Source organism: Mobula hypostoma, chromosome 27 (genome assembly GCF_963921235.1).
Source record: "Mobula hypostoma chromosome 27, sMobHyp1.1, whole genome shotgun sequence".
NCBI classification, from domain to species: domain Eukaryota; kingdom Metazoa; phylum Chordata; class Chondrichthyes; order Myliobatiformes; family Myliobatidae; genus Mobula; species Mobula hypostoma.
In genome coordinates this window covers 24,447,183-24,453,936 of record NC_086123.1, presented here as the reverse complement: position 1 = coordinate 24,453,936, position 6,754 = coordinate 24,447,183, and positions in this window count along the sequence as shown.

Genomic DNA, 6,754 nt, shown 5'->3' with positions numbered 1-6,754 from the left:
TGCCACTCATCTAACAACTGAGAGATCCGCTCCGCCCACGTCTCGCACGCCTCTGCCCCTCTTTGGGTGGACACTATCCCAAGTGCCAGGCGGAGCCTGCCAGAGCTAGAACATTTATTCGCAGCCCCTACCTACAAATCAGACCACTCTTCCCTCTCTCTCCCAACCGCATGGGCAGCTCCGAGTTCCACCTCCAACTCGTCAATGCCAGCCCGAACTCGAACAAAGACCTCACCCACCACGCATACAGCAATCACCAGCAAATAACCCACAGAGACACACATTACAGATTTAAACAGGGTAACCACACAGCATACCAGCAGACTCAATCCCGGACGAGCCCCCACAATGTAGCCCCCCCCCGGCCACCCTCAGGGTCGCTCGGCTCGCTGTTGTCTAGGGAAACAGCCCCGGCAAACTGGGTAATTTGTTTGTGTGGATGCTGTGTGAGGTACCCCACCCCACCCAAATAACAGACAATACATCAGATGCAATTAAATGATTTACAGTTTATATATATTACTGGAACTATATAATTAAAAGAGAATAAAATATAAAAGGAAAATAAAAGGCGCCACACTTATCAAAGTTCAATCTCTTTGTGCACAAACAGTTGGAGCTCAAGGACCTTCTTCTTCACCCTGCGACCCCCTCGGACCACCTCGACCGGCCGCCTGGGACCACCAACGGTGGTCGACCAAACGCTCCACATGAGTCCGTCTCCGTCTCCTCGCCGAATGTCCCGCTCGGGTCCGACCCTGTTAGCGGACTCACAGGACCTCGTCCATCCTCTGTCTCGCTCTCCCGCCTTCTCCCCCAAAACCCCGTGAATACAGTATCTTCAAATACACCAAAACCATAACAACTATCCCAATTGGTTAATAGCACTCTCTTATCACACTCTAAAGCAAAAACAAACTGCTAGCGCAAACTTTCTCAGCGTTTAACACAACAAAGCCGCATTCCCCAGATTAACATAACAAAGACGCCATTTTAATTAGCCTCCGCAGTAACATAAAAGTCGAAACCCCCTCACACACGCAAGCAGCAGCAAGCAACAATCCCCACTCCCCCCACCGGCAAAAAAAAGTATCGGCACCCGCCACCAAGCACTCAAGCGTGAGCAAGGCAACAGCAAAGACACTGACTTGCAGTACTCCAAAGACTACTTGTTCACCCGGTATTAGACATACCACAGGCTCTCTCTCTTCCTAATAAGGGAGAAAGAGATGTCTCCGTTTCACAGTGAGAGGGGAGATATAACAAACAACTCACTGGATAATGGTGTTAAAAATCCATTGCGTCGCTTTTTCTCAGCTCTGTGCCCAAAGATCTCGGGTCTCTGTGCATACAGCCCTAGATCTTCCATCTAGCACGACACACCTATCTCCTGCCCGGACACTGACCTCCGACTGCCTGTCTCCAGAGCTACGAAAACTCGGTCATCCGAAGGTGAGCGGAGATCTTAGGCCGAGCCCTTGGCGTACCGAACAATAGTCAGTAGTGAAACCCCAAGAGCAGGACCCATTCCCACAAAGAACCATAGTCAGCGTGTAACTCCAGGTCAGGGTCTTCAAAAGAACCCTGAAAGGGAAAAATAGAGATATTAAAGATAGAAATAGAGCTGTTTCTGAAGATGCAAGCAAAGAAGTCGGCGTTTGGCCCCATTAATCCTCCTAAGCTCCGCCTTCTTTTGGTCACTAACCTACAGGAAAGATGTAAATGAGGTTGAAAGAGTAAAAAACAATTTACAAGGACGTTGCCAGGTCTGGAGGGCCTGAGCTATAAGGAAACATAGAAACATAGAAACATAGAAACATAGAAAATAGGTGCAAGAGTAGGCCATTCGGCCCTTCGAGCCTGCACCGCCATTTATTATGATCATGGCTGATCATCCAACTCAGAACCCTGCCCCAGCCTTCCCGCCATACCCCCTGATCCCCGTAGCCACAAGGGCCATATCTAACTCCCTCTTAAAATAGCCAATGAACTGGCCTCAACTGTTTCCTGTGGCAGAGAATTCCACAGATTCACCACTCTCTGTGTGAAGAAGTTTTTCCTCATCTCGGTCCTAAAAGGCTTCCCCTTTATCCTCAAACTGTGACCCCTCATTCTGGACTTCCCCAACATCGGGAACAATCTTCCTGCATCTAGCCTGTCCAATCCCTTTAGGATTTTATACGTTTCAATCAGATCCCCCCTCAATCTTCTAAATTCCAACGAGTACAAGCCCAGTTCATCCAGTCTTTCTTCATATGAAAGTCCTGCCATCCCAGGAATCAATCTGGTGAACCTTCTTTGTACTCCCTCTATGGCAAGGATGTCTTTCCTCAGATTAGGGGACCAAAACTGCACACAATACTCCAGGTGTGGTCTCACCAAGGCCTTGTACAACTGCAGTAGTACCTCCCTGCTCCTGTACTCGAATCCTCTTGCTATAAATGCCAGCATACCATTCGCCTTTTTCACCGCCTGCTGTACCTGCATGCCCGCTTTCAATGACTGGTGTATAATGACACCCAGGTCTCGTTGCACCTCCCCTTTTCCTAATCGGTCACCATTCAGATAATAATCTGTTTTCCTCTTTTTGCCACCAAAGTGGATAACTTCACACTTATCCACATTAAATTGCATCTGCCATAAATTTGCCCACTCACCCAACCTATCCAAGTCACTCTGCATCCTCTTAGCATCCTCCTCACAGCTAACACTGCCACCCAGCTTCGTGTCATCCGCAAACTTGGAGATGCTGCATTTAATTCCCTCATCCAAGTCATTAATATATATTGTAAACAACTGAATAGATTGAATAGATTTGGACTTTATTCCTTAGAACATAGAAGACGAAGAGGAGTTTTGATAGAGGTATTTAAAATTGTGATGCGTATCAATAGGATAAATGCTAGAAGGCTTTTTTCACTGAGGATGGGTGGGACTACAACCAGAGATTGTGAGTTAAGGGTTCGAGGTGAAATGTTTAAGGGTGAGAGGTGAAATGTTTGAGGGGAACATGAGGTTTGTAAGAGTGTGAAATGAGCTGCCCACACAAGTGGTGCATATGAGCTCACTTTCGATGTTTTTAACGGAAGTTTGAACAGGTACGTAGATGGTAGGGGTACGGAGGGCTATGGCCCCAGTGCAAGTCAATGGGAGTAGGCAGTTTAAAAGGTTTCAGTGTGGACTAGATGGGCCAAATGGCCTTTTACTGTGCTGTACTTTTCTATGACCGTGACTCTAACCTTCCTTCCCAATGGTCTACCAAACATAAAAACATTTAAGGTATTTCAATTCTTTAGGTTTGTAACATTTAAGTTGAAAGATAATTTTGGAAATGAGCTTATTGTGAGTTGAGAGACACTGAAAAGACAGGGAAAAAATAGTAGTGATGTAGTATTCAGAAATCGGATGGCAGAGAGGAAGAAGCTGTTCCTGAATCATTGAGTGTGTGCCTTCGGGCTTCTGTACCTCCTCCCTGATGGTAGCAATGAGAACAGGGCATGTCCTGGGTGATGGGGTTCTTTAATGATGGATGCCGCCTTTTTGAGGCATCGCTCCTTGAAGATGTCCAGGATGCTGGGGAGGCGAGTGCCCAGGATGGAGCTGACTGAGTTCACAACTTCCTGCTGCTTATTTCAATCCCGTGCGTTGACCTCCACCCCCTCCCCTCCCCCATACCACCCGGCGATGCAGCCAGTTAGAACGCTCTCCACAGTACATCCGTAGAAAATTGCGAGCGTCTTTGGTGACGTACCAAATCTCCTCAAACTCCTAATGAAATATAGCCACAGTCATGTCTTCTTTGTAATCGCACCAATATGTTGGGCCCAGGGTAGATCCTCAAGAGATGTTGATACCCGGGAACTTGAAAGGCACATGATAAAATGGGCTGTAGTCAGCATGATTTCCTGAAGGGAAAACCTTGCCTAACAATCTGTTGGAATATTTTGAAGAAATAACAAGCAGGATAGACAATGGAGAATTGGTTGATGTTGTGTACTTGGATTTTCAGGCATTTGACAAGGTGCCACACATGAGCTGCTTAACAAGCCCATGGTATTACAGGAAGGATTCCAGCATGGATAAAGCAGTGCCTGATGGTAGGAGGTAAAGAGGAGGAATAAAGGGAGACTTTTCTGACTGGCTGCCGGTGACTAGTGGTGTTCCACAGGGGACTGTGTGGGGACAATTCTTTATACATTATATGTCAATGATTCGGATCATGGAATTGATGGCTTTGTTGCAAAGTTTGCAAATGATACAAAGATAGGTGGAGAGGTAGGTAGTTTCGAGGAAGTAGAGAGGCTACAGAAGGATTTGAGACAGATTAGGAGAATGGGCAAAGAAGTGGCAGATGGACTCCAGGGTGTAAGGTCATGTACTTTAGTACAAGAAATGAAAAGGTTGACTAATAAAAAGTAGAGGAAAAATACAAAAAACTGGAGCACAAATAGTCTTGGGAGTATCTGTGCAGGATTTCTTAAAGGTTAATTTGCAGGTTGAGTCTGTGGTGAGGAATACAAATGCACCGTTAGCATTCATTTCAAGAGGGCTAAAATATAAAAGCAAAGATGTAATGTTGAGACTTTATAAAGCACTGGTGAGACCTCACTTGGAGTATTGTGAACAGTTCTGGGCTCCTCATCCAAGAATGGATATGCTGAAGCTGGAGAGGGCTCAAAGGAGGATTACGGAAACGATTCCAGGATTGAATAGCTTGTCATATGAAGAGCGTTTGATAGCTCATGGCCTGTATTCACTTGATGTCAGAAGAATGAGGGGTGACCTCATTCAAACCTTTCAAATGGTGAAAGGCCTTGTTTGAGTGGATTGGAGAGGATGTTTCCTATGGCGGGAGAGTCTAAGACCAGAGGGGACTCCTCAGAATAGAGGGGCGTCATTTTAGAATGGAGATGAAGAGAAATATCTTTAGCCAGAGAGTGGTGAATCTGTGGAATTCATTGCCACAGGCAGCTGTGAAGATCAAGTCTTTACGTATATTTAAGCCGGAAGTTGATAGATTCTTGATTGGTCAGGGCATGATGGGATACGGGGAAAAGGCAGGAGATTGGGGCTGAGAGGAAAATTGGATCAGCCATGACGAAATGGCAGAGCAGACTCGATGGGCCACATGGCCTAATTCTGCTCCCATAACTTATTTTATGGTAAATTGCTCACCCTTTCCACTTGTGATCCCTCGATGAGGACGTGTGTGTGTGTGTGTGTGTGTGTGTGTGTGTGTCTTCATCTTAACCTTTCTGAAGGTTAATCCTGACGTTGAGCACATGGTTGTTGCAGCAACACCACTCAACCAGCTGATCTATCCCACTCTTGTACACCTTCTCGTCACCACCTGAAATTCTGCCAACAATAGTTGTGTCAAGTAGTTCAAGTTAAAGTTTAATTATCATTCAGCTATATATGAATACCCATGAATACGGCCAAACAAAACAGCGTTACTCTGGGGCCAAGGTGCAAAACACAACACCAACAGTCACACACAGCACAAAGCACACATACAAACCTATTACAATTTTTTGAGGAAATTACCAGTAGGCTAGACAAGGGAGATGTTGTATATTTGGATTTTCAGAAGGCCTTTGACAAGGTGCCACACATGAGGCTACTTAACAAGATAAGAGCCCATGGAATTACGGGAAAGTTACATACGTGGATAGAGCGTTGGCTGATTGGCAGGAAACAGACAGTGGGAATAAAGGGATCCTATTCTGGTTGGCTGCCGGTTACCAGTGGTGTTCCACAGGGGTCCTTGTTGGGGCCACTTCTTTTTACATTGTACATCAACGATTTGGATTATGGAATAGATGGCTTTATGGCTAAGTTTGCTGACGACACGAAGATAGGTGGAGGGGCTGGTAGTGCTGAGGAAATGGAGAGTCTGCAGAGAGACTTGGATAGATTGGAAGAATGGGTAGAGAAGTGGCAAATGAAGTACAATGTTGGAAAGTGTATGGTTATGCACTTCGGCAGAAAAAATAAACGGGCAGACTATTATTTAAATGGGGAAAGAATTCAAAGTTCGGAGATGCAACGGGACTTGGGAGTCCTCGTACAGGATACCCTTAAGGTTAACCTCCAGGTTGAGTCAGTGGTGAAGAAGGTGAATGCAATATTGGCATTCATTTCTAGAGCAATAGAGTATAGGAGCAGGGATGTGATGTTGAGGCTCTATAAGGCGCTGGTGAGACCTCACTTGGAGTACTGTGGGCAGGTTTGGTCTCCTTATTTAAGAAAGGATGTGCTGACGTTGGAGAGGGTACAGAGAGGATTCACTAGAATGATTCCGGGAATGAGAGGGTTAACATATGAGGAACGTTTGTCCGCTCTTGGACTGTATTCCTTGGAGTTTAGAAGAATGAGGGGAGACCTCATAGAAACATTTCGAATGTTGAAAGGCATGGACAGAGTGGATGTGGCAAAGTTGTTTCCCATGAGGGGGGTGTCTAGTACGAGAGGGCATGACTTACGAATTGAAGGGTGCCCATTCAGAACAGAAATGCGAAGAAATTTTTTTAGACAGAGGGTGGTGAATCTATGGAATTTGTTGCCACAGGCAGCAGTGGAGGCCAAGTCATTGGGTGTATTTAAGGCAGAGATTGGTAGGTATCTGAGTAGCCAGGGCATCAAATGTTATGGTGAGAAGGCAGGGAAGTGGGACTAAATGGGAGAATGGATCAGCTCATGATAAAATGGTGGAGCAGACTCGATGGGCCGAATGGCTGACTTCTTCTCCTTT